Genomic DNA, 16,936 nt, shown 5'->3' with positions numbered 1-16,936 from the left:
ACTTTCTTTGTGGTGTGGACACCTCATCCCCTGGGTCAAAGAGGTAAGAAACCATTCAACTAGTTATCAAAAACAGTGTTGGGTGTTATGCAAGATCATTACTGTAATGCAGACTGCATCGGCTCTTTGCAAGTCTCTGCACTGACAGCATGCTAACACAAAGCCAGCCAAGGACCCAGAGTGATTTTAAGGTCGAGCGTATGCCTGTGCATGTTTCTACAGTGGCGAATGCATTTAAGTGTCAGCTGAAGTAAATGTGTTGTCAGCTTTGTGTTCACATTTAAACAGTAAAAGAAAGATTGTATGTGTACCCTCATTAGGACAGAGATTCATATCAGTGTGTAGGAATGAAAGCTTTTTACAGTGTTAACTGGTGTCAGGTTGGATGTTCGTGTTACAGAGTCATGTAGTGATGTAACTAGTACTGGGAGTAGTCAAATAATGTAACAGGTAATATATAATATGTTACTTTTTTGAGTAGGACCCTGACACTAATTAAAATGCAGCTCAAAAGTATCTGTGATGGTTTGGGAAGATACTTTTTGAGGACACGGCACGGCTGGCTTACTCATCTGTGAAGGCACCAGTAATGCTGAACGATACACTGGTTTTCAGGGAAGGTCTTGCTTTTTTCAGCAAGACAGTGCCAAACCATATTTTGGGCATATCACAACAGCATGGCTCTATAGCTAAAGTCCAGGTGCTAAATGGGCCAATCTGCTCTCCTGACCCATTATCTATGGAAGAAATTGGGTTATTTTGAAAAGCTAAAAAATCTAAATCCCAATCCCAAGCAAAAATGGATTAAAAAAAAAAAACAGTGGCTCAGTAGTACTGCTGCCCCCAGCTCCAGTTTCTCCAGCTGATGCTGTCTTTGTATTTTATTTTTTTTTTCAGTTAAATGTTGGATTGCATTTATAGTCATCACAGTGGAAGAAATGAAATGAACCAGGGTATCTTTTTGCACATCTAAGAAAGCTTGTAAAAGCTGCTATAATTCCTTTTGTTTGGACAAATAATACTGAGCAACTGATTTACACACTACTGAAGTTTTTAGTTGGAAGGCATTTCCTGTGGTAATGAACAAGTTGTAAATGAGGGAAGTTGCTGAAATTTAAAAAGAGACACTCTGCTCAAACCTGGTGATGTGGGTTAAAAAGTTTTAATAAGCAGGAGGCTTTCTATTCCTCTCTTCACTTATTAATCTTCCTGGATGCAGAAATATGTTTGACTCTCAAACTTTGAATAAATATATAAAAGAGGTGTCAAAAGTACATTTGGCAAGTTATTGTCTAAAATACATCTTGGTTATTAAACCACACAATCAGCATTTTAAAATAAATTCTTTTCTTGATGGCCTTAATCATGAAAATTTATATTTGATTCAAACCTCTACCGCTATTTTAAGACTATATTGTTCTACAGCTCTGCACAGCATGCGTAGTTTTTCATTTCAGCAGTGAGATGAAAGACAAAATTACTAATAGAGAAAAAAGTGAACATCAAAAACAAAAATCTAAACCTTTCTCTAACTTCTGGGCTTTTCGCAATGCTTCGCTCACATTAAAACACATAGAGGGAAGTGCTCACTGTTAAAAGATCAAAGCTTGTTAAGACTTTAAAAATAGAAATGTATCATCACCCTCTTAGGCCATTATTTTAAGAGGGTGACGATATGGAAAAAATATAACAAAGAAGAATAAAAGTTGCTGGTACTTATTCCAGCATCAGTCGGCTCCGCGTTGAGAGCAACAGCAAGTCAGAAAGACGGCTGGACTTCTCAGATGCATTAACTGTCTGCAAGAACACACACACACACACACAAAGTTAGTTGGTCTTTTCCAGGAAGGATCTGCACACATGCACAACCATTACATTTAAGTATAATGCATCCACCCTCCCTGCTGCCTGGGCTGTCTCTCACACACATACACACACACACACACACACACACACACACACACACACACACACACACACACACACACACACACACACACACACACACACAGGTAGAATCACTTTAAATACTCGTCCTTGTACTTCACATTATGTTCTCTCAAGGAAAAGAATTCTTCTCTTTTTAAACACATGTTGTTTCTTTCCTTCTGATTTGATTGAATTTTATTCTCAAAGTTAATTGACAACAATACTCCATTAACTGCACACAGCTGTAACACAGCAATCAGACAGATTTGGGCATTTTTGTTTAAAACATTTTAGAAAGAATCCAGTTCAAGTTGTTCCCATTTACACCCAGTCTTTATAGTCCTGACCTTGGAGAAAGTGTGGCTTTGTCTCAACCCTAAAGACAATACAACCACTCACATCCACTGCAAACTGTCACCTATCACAACTGTGAAATTACCAAAACCTATTGATGAAATGTGAGTATCAGCTGGATCCCAACAAACTAAACGTGGGACAAAAAAATGTGTCTGTGTTGAACAATGTGGGACATGTTACTAAACAGGAAGCGGAATTTAACATGTGAAGGATTTTATAATCCCAGCTGGGTCTTAAAGTAAACGCAATGAGCATAATAGGAAGCTAAAGTTTGTCATTTTTGTTATGCAATAATCTTCTTATTGTCTTCTGTTCACCTCTTCTCATTTAATGTTTTGTCTGGTAATCAGTTGTGTATCGATGGGATGCATCCATCGTCTCGCACATCTCTCTTTGAGCCACAGGTTTCTTGTGAGATTCACAAAAATAAGGAAAAATCCCTCTGTAAGATTCATTCCATCACTTTCACTCAGTTATTATAAGATTCCCGTTCTTTATTGAGTTCTGTTTCACTGGCATTTCATCAGGGCAAGCAAGGCAAGCAGTGCTTACCTGCAGACAGATGTAGAGTGAGAGCTATTAGACCAACACAGAAGCAGGTACATGTATGACCAGAGAGGGCCTCCTACGTGCTGAATGACTGTTTCAGCACCACAAACTAGGATATCTTCAAACAAGAAGCCACCTACAATGACCACACAGACATGAAGACAGACTGTGGCTGTTACTGTATAGCATGCACTGCAAAATGCACTGATGATGTCACTCATTGCAAAACTATCACTGTCCATGCTGACAGAGGCCATGGCTGACAGCTGACGTTCACAAGCTCCTGAGGGCTCAGGACGCAGCCTTTAGGGCTGACTGGCAACAGCCAGAGTCAACCTGTCCTGTGGTGTCTGGAAAGCAAAACAACAGTACAGTAAGAAAATATCCAGACACTTCAGTTACAACAGAGATGTACAGTCTCTCTGGCATGGCATCCAAACCCTCACAAACTATAAAAGCCCACCACACACCTGTGAGAGCGACACCGCATTGCTTAACAGCCAGCCTAATTGACTTCTTTGGCTGCTTTGAAACACAACACAACACACCAGCACAGAAGGCCACTCCCCCCCAGATGAGCACGCTGTATGTCTGGCTCCAGCCAGCGTGAAGAGGACCCTCTCCAGGATCAGCCCACATAAAGCAGCTCATGCCAGATAACATATCTGGTCATGTTTTGCAGTTTGCAAACAGGTCAAACAGGTCCAGAGGATGCCATTGATGCTACTTCCTCCACAAACTGAGGAGTGTCTGAGTCCCACTTCCCATTATGTGCTCATTCTAATGGGGTACCATTAAGAGAGTCCCCACTGGCCGCATCACTGTGTGGTATGGAGGCTCCACAACCTCCTGCTGGAAGATCCTGCAACGCATAGTGAATACAGCCAGCAAGAAGATCATCCCTCATGGACATTTTCTACACCTGCCTCACCCACAGAGCCATCAACATCACTGGTGACTCTTCACACTCTGAGATACCAAAGCCTCCGGGCTTGCTTCACCCGACAGTTGAACAGCTTTATTCACCAGGCTCTCAGCAGGCTGAACTCTGTCCACCACCTCCCCTTTCTGCCCCCTACCCCTGCACTTTAGCACACTCATTTACGCAAGGACTCTATCTTAGCTGGTTGCACACAAGGACTCACATTCTTACATTCTTTAACCACAGAGTGATGCTGCTGATGTTGATTGAATACTGGATATGGAGGATGCTTTTCACACACATGATTCAAGGTGCACAAACCTGTGAAAGTTAAAGACAATGACAAGCAGTTACAATGTGTTCTCATCCTGGAAAATCATTTAAGAGGAGACTCTTATTTCAATTAAAACACCCTTTCACAACAGTAACCCTGCTCAATTGAAAATAACATGTTGGGAGTTTCAGATATTCCATGTACCAAAAGTCAGTTTCAGTAACCGGGAATCAGACCACCAAGTCCTCTGCTTTCAACTGATCCACATTGTAGCAGACCCCTATAGCCCCTCCTGTAGGTGGTGGGTCCACAAAAGGGGTTCCCATGTGGCTCATTCAGGCTGAGCCCAGGGCTAAGGCCCAACCACCAGATGCTGCCCGATGAGCCCCCTTCCCCGGGCCTGGCTTTAGGGTTTGGCCCTGGTAACCCCCAATCTAGGGAGGTATCATGAGCCATTGGTTTTTCCTCTGTAAGGGTCTTGTGAATCGCACTTGTTCACCTAGAATTAATTTTCCTTGGGAGACCCTACCAGGGGCAAACTGCCCCAGACAACAGGACACTGGGATCACTAGGGCACACAAACTCCTCCACCACGATGATATGCTGATTCACAGAGTAAGAGCCACTGCTCCCTCTTAGTGAAAGGAGCCAGTTGAGATTGTTTGGACATAGACCAGGATGCCTCCCAGGCACCTCCTAGGTGAGGCGTTCCAGGCACGTCCCACCGGGAGGAGGTTCCTGGGTAGACCCAGCCCATCCTGGAGAGAGAACATCACTTGGACTTCTTGCCTTGGTGTCCCCCTGGAAGAGTTGGAGTAGGTGACCGGGAAAAGGGAAATCTGCATGTCTTCGATTAGGCTGCTGCCCCTGCTACCTGGACCCAAACAAGCAGCAGAAGATGGATGGATGGATGGATGGATGGATCAATCTCCAAGTCATGGCCAGAGGTCCTGGTCCCATCTCCAGTGATGATCCTTGACATGAAAGTCGAGACCATCTGACATCAAAGTAAAAGGTCTGCAACAAAGTCACAAGTGGAAGTGGTCGCAGGGAGAGATCTAAATATGGCTGCGATTACTGCAGAGGTGCACATGCAGAAAACCTTGAACAGTAGATGTACCAAAAAAATGTGAGGGTTTTTTTTCTTTTTATAGGCAGAGTTGTGTATTATTATATTCTTTTAACCATGCCTTATACAGTAATGAAGAAATATTTCTATTGGATGTTGCTAATGACAAAAAAATTATATTGTGTTTACTTCCCTTTATTATACTTTGTCATCTGTAGCGTCAAGGGGACACTATACTGTCTAAAATGAATACCTTTTCAGTATATTCATTTTCATCAGTGTTGCACTTTATAGAAAATTCAGCTCATTTGTCGCACAGTCAGCCACAAAGATATGGGACACAAAGAATCACACAGCTCAACATTCCTTATTTTGATATGTTTTAAAGTCTCACTCTTTACTTTGTATTCTCAACAAAAAAAAGTTGAAGTGGCTGAGCAACAACAACAGCCAGCCTGGAGCATCTTTAGTGGTCTGTCTGTCTGTGCAGAGAGCAGCTGCACACATGCTCTTTGAGTGAAGTTGTGGAGTGCCAGGTTGTGGTGACAGATGGTTTGAAATTATAGTGTATGTCGTGTGTGGATTGTGTGTAGATTTTCAATTCAATTTTGATTATATTGCACCAATCCACATCTCTGTTTGTGTTTATCTTTTCTCTCCATGGCCTCGTAAATGTACACTCTGTTCTGTGCTCTGTCATTGCTGTTGAGGTTTTTTTATTATGAGACTATTAAATATTTCTAATTTTCATTTCATTACATTATCACAGAACTGTTACAACCTGATCCGTCAGCACGACACTGAGAGAGTCTACCATGACCCCTGGTTACCAGTAGATATTCCAGTTAATGGAGGCATGTAAAGAGAATTTATAATGAATTGTGGGGGTTAAATTTACACATCAGTAACATTGATCTGCCTCTATTTTCAAATATAATTCAGTCTTCTTTAGATAGTTCCTGTTCATAACAACTGCACTTGTCTCCTGGTACTTCTAGTGTAAAATAAAGACCCTGTGATATTAGACAAAATAAACCCTCCAACAATCAAATGATCCCTTTTGAGCAAACACTTAGCGGCAGGGGGAAGGAAGAAATCGTTTTTAATGTGGGAAAAGAGAGAAAAGGAGAGCGTAAAGAGTCAACCATGAACATTTAGTTTTACACAAATCTGGCAGTGCTTGGGTTAAGGTTAGGGTGTCACAGTGGTGTGTGGATTGTAGAGTACCATACTAAACAAAACCAAAGTCTTTATTGTGGCTGAATTAAAGTCCCAAACAAAATACAGGAAGTTTGAACAACAACATAAATCAATACGAGGATCATGGGGACACAAAAACCCCCCCAAAAAACAGGACACCAAAAACGTAAAAGTAGCAACAACCAGTTGCCCACCCAGAGGTTGAGCGTGCAACACGTTTAACCTCGGGATCATTTGGTGGTAGGCAACCTGTCTCCAAATAGTCACTCTCAGACACATTGGCGAAGGTTTGCAAGTAACTGCCCTCTAACTTATAAAGGCAGACAGATTGCCAACATGTTGCAATGAGCGCGACTCATCTGAAACCCGTCTTTTTACAATAAGGGACTTGACTCAACTGGTAATCAGCTGGTTATGTTTCTATATAGAAACAAGGATGACGAGCGTCTGCCATTTTTCTGTTAAATTGCCGCCTTGCAGCAACTATGTCACTGTTTGTGGAGGAATTTGTGGATTTCTGTTTCAAATCTAGGAGGTTCTGGCAGGACTCTGCATGTAAGAAGTTAATGTGAGGGCAAGAGATCTGAAATTTTTGCTGATTTATTATGATTAATTGCTAAATTATTATAATCACATTGCATGTAGTTGCCAACATGACCCATTCAATCGCAAACTGATAGCAGACTTGTTGTCTTATTGCCATTTCAGCACCATCTTGATGCACCAAAGATGCTTTGAGGATGCTAACTAACCACGAGTGGTTGCAGACCTGGTCACCGTCCTTGAGGCAAACATTTCAAAGGCAACAAGATTGCAAGTTCATTGCAATAATTTTGGTTGTGCTGTGAATTGTGGGATACTTGGACTGTAATGTAACAGATTCTCTGACAAAGGGCAGAAGGCTGATCAGGGTTAGACACAGGAGGGTGGGGAGACACAGGTGTATGTAACCTGTACAGGTGAGGACAATTGGAGGACGAGGAAGCAAGACACAAGAAAAAGACCATCGATAGACTGCTGAGATTGAACTCACACAAACAACCCCCCCCATGCTTTGTACACCACCCACCCGCCCCGAGCACATCCCCACGACTCGATGTGATGCTTTAATCTAAAATGTTGCCTCAGATCATGATCCAGCCAACAGTTCTCACCCCCCTGTCACTGCGGAGAGAATTTCGAGGTGTATAAATGTCATTTGTAAGCTACAGCAGAGGCGCAGGTTGAACTGTACCCACATTTTATTTTTATTTATTTACTTTTTTTTTTTTTTGTCTTAATGCATCTTAGTTATTATTCGTCTGCCACCAGAAGCTGCTTATCAGCTCCAGGTGGTAGGCAAGCAGAGCTCAGTGTATAAAGAGTGATCGGGAGAAAATAAAATTTAATATATTCAACATGAACTTTATCTTTGTTTGTTTGCTTTTTTAAATTAGATTTTCTCCTCATTTCTAAAATTCATGATAAACAAATTCTCTGAGTTATTTGAAATGAAAACTGCCTGCACACATGATAGACTTGTATATCCTCCATGCACACAGACACACACACACACACACACACACACACACACACACACACACACACACACACACACACACACACACTCACACACACTCATACTTCCCCCAGGTGGTTTCCTCTTGTCTCAGCGGCCGTGTTCATCACTCCTCTCTGCCTGGCTCGTACACACTCTCCACTTCATCACTGTCAGAGCGCTCGGGGTCCTCTTTGTGTGTATGCGTGTGTGCTCAGAGTGTATCTGCACGCACACATTATTTGACCACAGCTCGGTGTGCGCACCCGCTCAGACACAAACATCAAACACAATGTTTGTGTTTGATGCAAACACAAACATTAATTTCAATTACTGCTGCTTTCTTTTCAAGGTGCCAAGTGAGAAATAAATGAAAACAACAACAACGATAAAAAAAAGAAAAAAAATCAAAACACAGCTGACGTTTCTCCTCGAAAGGCCGCTGAGGAAAGCAAATCCCTCCCAACGCCTAACTCTTTCTATTTTAAGTTGACTTTAAGTTTTTAATTTGGATTGATTACAGTGGCGTAGGTGTTGCAACTGCTGCGATAATGAACGCTCAGGGGGAAGGAGAGCTGAAGCATTATTAATGAGACACTTAAAGGTGAAAGAATGAGGAAAAGGAGAGTGTGATATTTGGGGAAGAAGAAAAACAGGTTCATATTCAGTACTGTGCAACCCCTCATTAATTTATGTTTTGCGTCCAGGGAGCTAAACCTTCTTGTAATTCTTTAAAGTGGTCTCCAGGCTTTCTGACGGCCTTTCAAACTTTTCTTTGGACGTTGACTACTTTTTTACTCATTTTCAGTCCAATCTTTGTACCCGACCATTTTCAGAGGAAAGCCGCTTAACACTGACCTGTGACTCATTCAAGCAGAGAAAGGACACTGAACCTGTGTTGTGTCTACACGTAACCGACAAGTTAGCAAAAAGGAGAATGGCACCTGACTGACTGCACTGTGGCCAGTGTAAAGTTTGGTGGAGGGGGGATTGTGGTGTGGGGCACGGTGTACCTATGACAGTTGGGATGGATGGATGGATGGATGGATGGACAGATGGATGGGCTCATCCATTATATGAAATCCAGATTCTGGGTCAAATATCACACCAAATGACCCCAATAGAGCACTTTGCTCTCAGACTGCTGGCTTACTTGTGGTTCCTAGGATACTTCAGAGTAGAAGGGGAGGCAGAGCCTTCAGCTTTCAGGCCCCTCTTCTGTGGAACCAGCTCCCAGCTTGCATTCGGGAGACAGACACCCTCTCTATTTTTAAGATTAGGCTTAAAACTTTCCTTTTTAATCAAGCTTATAGTTAGGGCTGGATCAGGTGACCCTGAACCACCCCTTCGTTATGCTGCTATAGGCCTAGGCTGCTGGGGGGTCCCATGATGCACTGAGTTTCTTTTCACCTCTTTTTATGCTGTTTATACTCCACTCTGCATTTAATCATTAGTTATTATTAATCTCTGGCTCTCTTCCACAGCATGTCTTTTCTCTCCCCTCAGCCCCAGCCGGTCACAGCAGATGACTGCCCCTCCCTGAGCCTGGTTCTGCTGGAGGTTTCTTCCTGTTAAAAGGGAGTTTTTCCTTCCCACTGTCACCAAGTGCTTGCTCATAAGGGGTCGTGTTGACTGTTGGATTTTCTCTGTATTATTGTAGGGTCTTTACCCACAATACAAAGCGCCTTGAGGCGACTGTTTGTTGTGACTTAACATTATACAAATAAAACTGAATTGAACTGAAAAAGGTTTATATAGAAGTTTATATGGACATATCTATATAAAATTTGCCACCTGGATGTGTAGAAAGGTCTCCGTTAAGTCATCAACTCAGGCTGGCATGGATACTCTTTGGCCTGCCTAAGCTAGGTTATAAACCCATGTACAGCATGCAAAATCCTTCATCCTTAGGCAATCAACCACAACAAGACCCCACACACACACATAGTTTAAAGTCAAGAAGAAACAAGAAATCTGAAATGCTGAAGAGAGGACTTGCTGCCTCAAGTGGAGGAGTTCAAGTATCCCATTCGAAAACAACCCTTCAACATCTCTAAAAATACAGAATCAATAATTAAAACTGTTATTTCTGCAGTCGCTTCTTTAATTGGCAAGACCCAAAGAGTATTGTGCTCATGTTGTCCGTCTTGAAGCTCTACTGGGAGTTTTCTGGCACCCAGTAACTGGCAAAGATGGTGGCAAGATGGTCAGAAACGAGCCCAACTTTAGGAAGCGCTGAGTGACATCAAGGATGCCACAACCATTCAGCCTATCTTTGTGTGATCAGTGGCTTTGTTTATTGCAGCCATGATTATGATAGCATGCTCTATTTAAATGCCGAGGAGAGACAAAAGTAGTGCAATTGCAAACTCTGAAGGAGAAAGGCAAACACAGTGAATGTGAATACTGAGAGCAGAAAAATTAGAGAGGAAAGGCGGCCGTTAGATGGATGGATTGTGATGTGAAGCGTGCTACACCAGCCTGGTTTCACAAAATAGCAAATGAATAACACCCCAAGTTATTTTGTGCGATAGCACGATGCAGCTTTTGCTTGTTAAACATTGTGAAACAATGACATTACACCTAATGGCAGTGGAGCTTTTAGACACCTGAGTCACATGGAGTGCTTTATTTTTTCTTCTGTGTTCAAGCTCATTAAAAATTGGCAGAACAGATAATGGCACTGGCAGTCTTATTGTGATCCATCCCTTGGTTGGAGCACAAATGAATGCAAAATACACCAAGTCCATCTTTAGATAGGAGAATATTTTTGAATAAATTTCACATGCAGATTGTTAGTTCTGATTAATTACTGAGAAATCTGATTACTGCTGGAGAAAACAGGATAACCGCAATGCTGAGATCATTTCTGACTCTAGACACGCATATTTTTAATCCTAAAAATGTTTTCTACCCTCAATTTGTCTTCTACAACTTTTCATCAGTTTTTACAGGAACTGGCCAAATGGTGTAGCAAGGAAACATGGGCATTTGTGTGAAATATATACACAGTATTCTGCAGAAGCCTTCAGCTACCCCTTATTTCTTTACACAGTACATTGCCAAAAGTATTCACTCGCCCATTCAAATCATTGAATCCAATCACTTCCATGGCCACAGGTGTATAAACCAAGCATCTAGCCATGCAAACTGCTTCTACAAACATTTATGGAAGAATGGGTCGCTCTCAGGAGGTCAGTGAATTCCAGCATGGTACGGTGATAGGATTCCACCTGTGCAACAAGTCCAGTCACAAAATTTCCTCGCTATTAAATATTCCACAGTCAGCTGTATCAGTGGTATTATAACAAAGTGGAAGCAATTGGGAACGACAGCAACTCAGCCACAAAGTGGTAGGCCATGTAAAATTACAGCTCGGGGTCAGTGGACGCTGAGGTGCATAGTGCAACAAGGTGACCAACTTTTTGCAGAGTCAGTCGCTACAGACCTCCAAACATCATGTGGCCTTCAGATCAGCTCAAGAACAGCACATAGAGAGCTTCATGGAATGGGTTTCCATGGCTGAGCAGCTGCATCCAAGCCTTACATCACCAAGCACAATGCAAATTACTGGATGCAGTGGTGTAAAGCACACCACCACTGGACTCTAGAGCAGTGGAGATGTGTTCACGAATCACGCTTCTCCGTCTGACAATCTGATAGATGAGTCTGGGTTTGGCGTTTGCCAGGAGAACAGTACTTGTCTGACTGCATTGTACCAAGTGTAAAGTTTGGTGGAGGGCGGGTTATGGTGTGGGGTTGTTTTTCAGGAGTTGGACTCGGCCCCTTAGTTCCAATGAAAGGAACTCTTAGTGGTTCAGCATATCAACTTTGTGGGAACAGTTTGGGGATGGCCCCTTCCTGTTCCAACATGGCTGCACACTGGTACACAAAGCAGGCCCACAAAGCCATGGATGAGTGAGTTTGGTGTGGAAGAACGTGACTGGCCTGCACAGAGTCCTGACCTCAACCTGATAGAACACCTTTGGAATGAATTAGAGCGGAGACTGGCTTCCTGAAGGACATTCAAAGCTCTTCTGTGGATGTTGAAGCCTTAAGGCAGATACTTAATGCCTAAAGTGATGATGAAAGAAGAGCTTGGTTTAAATGATGGGAAACATTAATCATTTAGAACATTTTACAATATCTGTCACTGATAAGGAGAACAGTATAGGTATGATGAACACAGATTCTTTAAAATGTATTCCTGTATAAAATATAATTACCATTTTATTTGCTAACATAGTTTAGTTGCTTGAGGTTAATTTAAGTTGGCAGATCCTTAGATAACAAAAACCAAACATTGTTAAGATCACTTATCAGTTTGGTTTTTGCCCTTTTTAAGCCATTTTGAAACCCAGGTAATGCTTTAGCTCTTTGAAAAGACAAAACACAAAAATTCCACGCATTTTTACAACCATTGGCATTTAGAAATTCAAATTGACCTGTTAATGGCTCTAATTGAAAAGAGGATTTTTAATTAAAACATTTGCTGCTACAGAAGTTTGTTTGTTTGATTGACAGGAGCCAAATAATATCCTCCTCCTGCTGCCCATCTTTAAGCTTCACTGGGAGTTTTCTGGCTGCAGTAACTGGCAGAGATGGTGGCAAGATGGCGAGAAATGAGATATGAGACCAATTTTAGAAAGCTCTGAGTGACATCACAGACGCTACAACCATGTGATTTGTCCCTATCTACATGATCACTGGCCTTTTCCTCATATTTCAGTAGCAATAAAGGTAGTAGGCTTTGTTTACAGCAGACCAAAGCTGTGCATTAAAGGGCTCAAAGCAGCCAGAATGTCAAAGGAAGGTTATTTCCATCTGCAATCAAATTTTAATTGGCAGCATGGCTCCATGGCTCCTCCCCCCACCTTTCCAGCTGCTGAAAAACACATCTGTGACAACAGATATGACATTCAGTCATTCAAGTCAGACACTGCATGAAAGGAACAGCTGGTGGAGGTGGGTTGCAAAGCAGTGTGCAGGTGTGGCTAAACCATCCTACATACCCCCCCTCTATGTGAGATTGACCAATTAGATATGTGGACTGCCCCTGGGATGGACTGTGTTCTTGACCAAGGTGTACCCCACCTTTAGCACAATGTCAGCTGGTATGGGCTCCACCGACCCACAACCCTAAACTGGATATGCAGTCAAGAGGGATGAATAAGGACTGTGGCTAAGCTATGCTGGATTTATACAGCATCATGCTTAGGTGTTGTGACCCAGGTGATAATCTGTATTGATTGTGTTATTATTTTTGTTCCTCCCTGTCTGAGGGTGGTGCTGTTCATTCTACCCTGTGTTTTCTGTATAAGCCATTGGGCCAGTTTGACCAGACCTCTTTCCTGACCCCCAACCACACCGAGGTGTGTGTCATGGGGAGTAGTGTTGTGTGCACACATTTTTTTTAATTTAGAAGTGCTCAGTTAGTGATTTTGTGAATACCATCTTCCTCTTTTTTTTTTAAGTAGCTCTGGCAGCTTTCTCTTGTTTATGTTAAGGAGGTAGGTAGAAGAAGTTTGCTATTTTGGAAATGCCCAGCCTGACATCACCTACATGTAAAGAATGTCTGGACTGCAGGTTTTTGCTGTGATCCTTTCTTGAGAGCAGGGAGCAGGGGAGGTACGTCTGTGTTTTGCTCTGGTTTCCTCCAGGCCTGGGCGTAACATCAGCGATATGAGGAAAAAAAAACCTTCCCCAAATCCCTTTAATGTGGTGAAATAATAAGAAATCAGAAGTGAAGAGAGGAGTTTCAGCCTCAAGCGGAGGAGTTCGAGTGTCTCGGGGTCTTGTTCACAAGCAGTGGAGGAGCAGAGTGGGAGATTACCAGATGGATAAGTGAAGTGTCTGCAGTGTTGTGGACGCTGTACAAGTCTGCTTTGATAAAAAGAGAGCTGAAGGTGAATCCAAAGCTGTTGCTGATTTACTTTTCAATCTTTTCTGCCCTCACCTATGGCTGTGAATGGTGGGTAGTGACTGAAAGAATAAGACCACAGCTGCAAGCAGCAGAAATGAGCTTCCTCTGAAGGAAGGCTGGGCTCAGCCTCTGCATCAATATCTTCTGCAATACCTTCTGCACACTTCCCAGGTCAGGTGTTTTGATGATGATGATGATGATGATAATGATGACGATACTTTATGAAGGAGACTCCTGGACTGATGAAGGACACGCTGCATTCTCAGTTGGCTTGAGAATGTTTCTGGGGCCCTGCAGAAGAGCTGTTGACCCATGACCTGGATAAATGTTCGTAAATGGTAAACGGGTGAGTGGACAGAGAAACGCTGAGCTGGAATATAAGAAAATACAGAGCAAATAATATCAGTAAAGCTTGAAACTTGCCAAAGGCAGGTCATAATTAGAGACAGTTTTATACAGATGCACAAAACGCACAAAAAACAAAACAAAAATATAGATTTTTCTCTGCAGACACTCTGTTCTCCAATTCAGTTCTGAAAACTCAATCAGTGGCTTCATATCAACCTAACAACCAGCTTAACTCCTCAAAATGTGATACTTTGAAATCGCCCAAGAGTCAAAATAAAGAGCTCAGTGTAAAACAGACTGCTGGAAAGCGAAGGCAGACAGCGAGTCAAATGATTCCCGTTGCCGTTTCCAGCAGCCTTACACGAGTCAATGCTGATTCACAGCCCGGCGGTGTGTTCGGGAGTGGCTGGAGACACAATTGTATTAATAAGTGATCCCCACAGTGCAGCGATGTGTTCTTCATTAGTCTCTGCTCAGCTATAAAAGGTAAAAATTGATTATCTCTGCAGCACCTCCCAAATCTTGAGCTTTGTGTTGATGCTGCTGAGCAGGAAAAAAACTCTCCAGGCAAGATAAAGCAGAAGGATGACGATCAATTTTTTTTTTTTGCACTGAGGAGCTTGTATTTGTAGAGTTGCTCTCCTCTTCAGGCTAAAAGACTATGTACAAAGATCTGCAGAGAGCTTCTTAAGACTTCAGGGCTTGTTTGAAGGTCCTCTGCAGAGACCAGAGGTTGGTAGATTCACAGCAAAGTATGAAATGGAGTTTTTGCTTCTTATGAAGTTCACGTTAGTAGCAAAAATTGCTCATTCCAGAGTTGGATAAAAATGTATTCAGTTTGCTTGGATATTTCAGTGCTGGTGCTTGAAGGGGACATCTCAATCTTCTGGGTATGAATGATAAAGCCAATGTGAGGTGCCTTAAACTTTTTTTTTTTTAATCCCAATTGATGTGGTTCCAAAAAGCTTTCCGATCCCAGAGTGAATAAAAACATTAAGTCCATTTTGTAAATTATGGCCACTGGTACATGCCCATGCTGCAGTATTTTTTGGCTCACTTGTGCTGTTTAACCCCTTAACTGGCAGCAAAAAAATCACCTGACAAAAACTACATAACACCCTCTGGTTATTATTGGCTCTGAACAACCCATTTCATAGCCTATTAACTGGCTGCGTCTGGTCCGCCGGCCGAATGAAGTGCATTTATATGGCAGGCTAGACCCGCCCATTTTGACTGACACCTCATTCGGCCAATCATGTTAAGAAATGGGTTTCCCAGAGCCAATAATACTCAGAGGGCGTCACGTAGCTTTGTCAGGTGATTTGGTGCAGCCAGTTACATGATTGGCCGAATGACGTGTCAATAAAAATGGGAGGGTCTAGCCTGCCATATAAAAGGGACTACAAACGGCCCGTCACCGGGCCCTTGCCAGTTAAGGGGCTACCAAACTGATACACTTAATGACACTGAGGAAAGTTTTTATGCGGACTCAGAACTGCATTTTTTATTTTTTTTTACTTTACTACAGTTTGGCACTGGTAACAATGAGTATTTTACAATGTGACAGTAATGTTTGTAGAGGAAGAAAACAGCCGAAGTCATAAATAACTAAATAGAAATGGAACAAATAATACTCAGTATGATACAGAATGTAAATAAAATTAGTAAAACACAGTTCAAAAAAAAAAAAATTGGATGTTAATTAATGAAAACAAATAAATAGATAAATAGGGAAACGAAACATGCAAGAATGAACAAACAAAAACAATAAATACATTTTCAAATAAAACATCCATGAACAAATAAGTAAACAAATACATTAGAAAACTAGGAAGAGGAAAGTAAATAAATAAATGGAATGTAAATAAAGTAAAATAGGAAAATTAAATAAATTTGAAAAACAAAACTAAAAAGAAGCAGTTGTGAAATCTAAACGTGAGGTCAGAGGTCAAATGTGACATATTTGGATGCAAACTACAATGTGATATTAAGCATCCCCATATAGCAGTGTCACTTTCTCTATGTTGCCAATACAAACAATGGAAGTAAGAAACATAGTTTTAAATAGCTCTATACAGCATTATTATCACTTTGGTCTTCAGATCACTCTGTTGACCTCGAAGGAGAGGTCAGATATCAAATATGACTTATTTTAAATCTTTATATGATACTTTCTATATGTTGACAACACACCACATTTGTAAGACTCATAATTTACACAAAAGAACACAACAACGACCTATCTTCCAACCACAGGTCCAGAGGTCAGACGTTTGAAGGTTGACAAAAATGGTCTTCAGCTTAGAGTTAAAGACAGTCACTGTTGTTGCTTCTCTGAGGTCACTCAGGAGATCATCCCAAAGTCTTGGTGCAGCAACAGCAAAGGCACGACCGCTTTGTGAAATAAGCTCCAACCACAGGATGTTCAAGAGTGACTGGGAAGCAGACCTTAATGATCTTGAAGGAGTGTATGGATGCAGGTTATTAAAGTCCTGTCTAGATGTAAAAAAGGTGTGCCTAACTCTTTCCAGACCTTACGGTTCAATAAAAGCACAGTTCATTTTAGTCCATTGCTAAGTGGTTGCCAGGCAACATGATGGAGTCATAATTCAGGTATAATTTAACTTTTGTGAGAAATGAGATGTTATTGTTGTGAAATTACAATTGACTGATACTTTTATGACGTGTTACAAGTGCTTAAATGTTAAAAATGCGTCATTCTAGGCCATTGCGAGGTGACTGGTAGGCAACACAATGGGCTACTAATATCTGAAATAGATAAGAACCTTCAGGGGCCTAAAATGTACTTGTGTGCCAAGTTTGGTGGT

This window comes from Archocentrus centrarchus, chromosome 2, assembly GCF_007364275.1.
Source record: "Archocentrus centrarchus isolate MPI-CPG fArcCen1 chromosome 2, fArcCen1, whole genome shotgun sequence".
Lineage (NCBI taxonomy): Eukaryota > Metazoa > Chordata > Actinopteri > Cichliformes > Cichlidae > Archocentrus > Archocentrus centrarchus.
Note: the sequence above shows the minus strand (reverse complement) of the source record.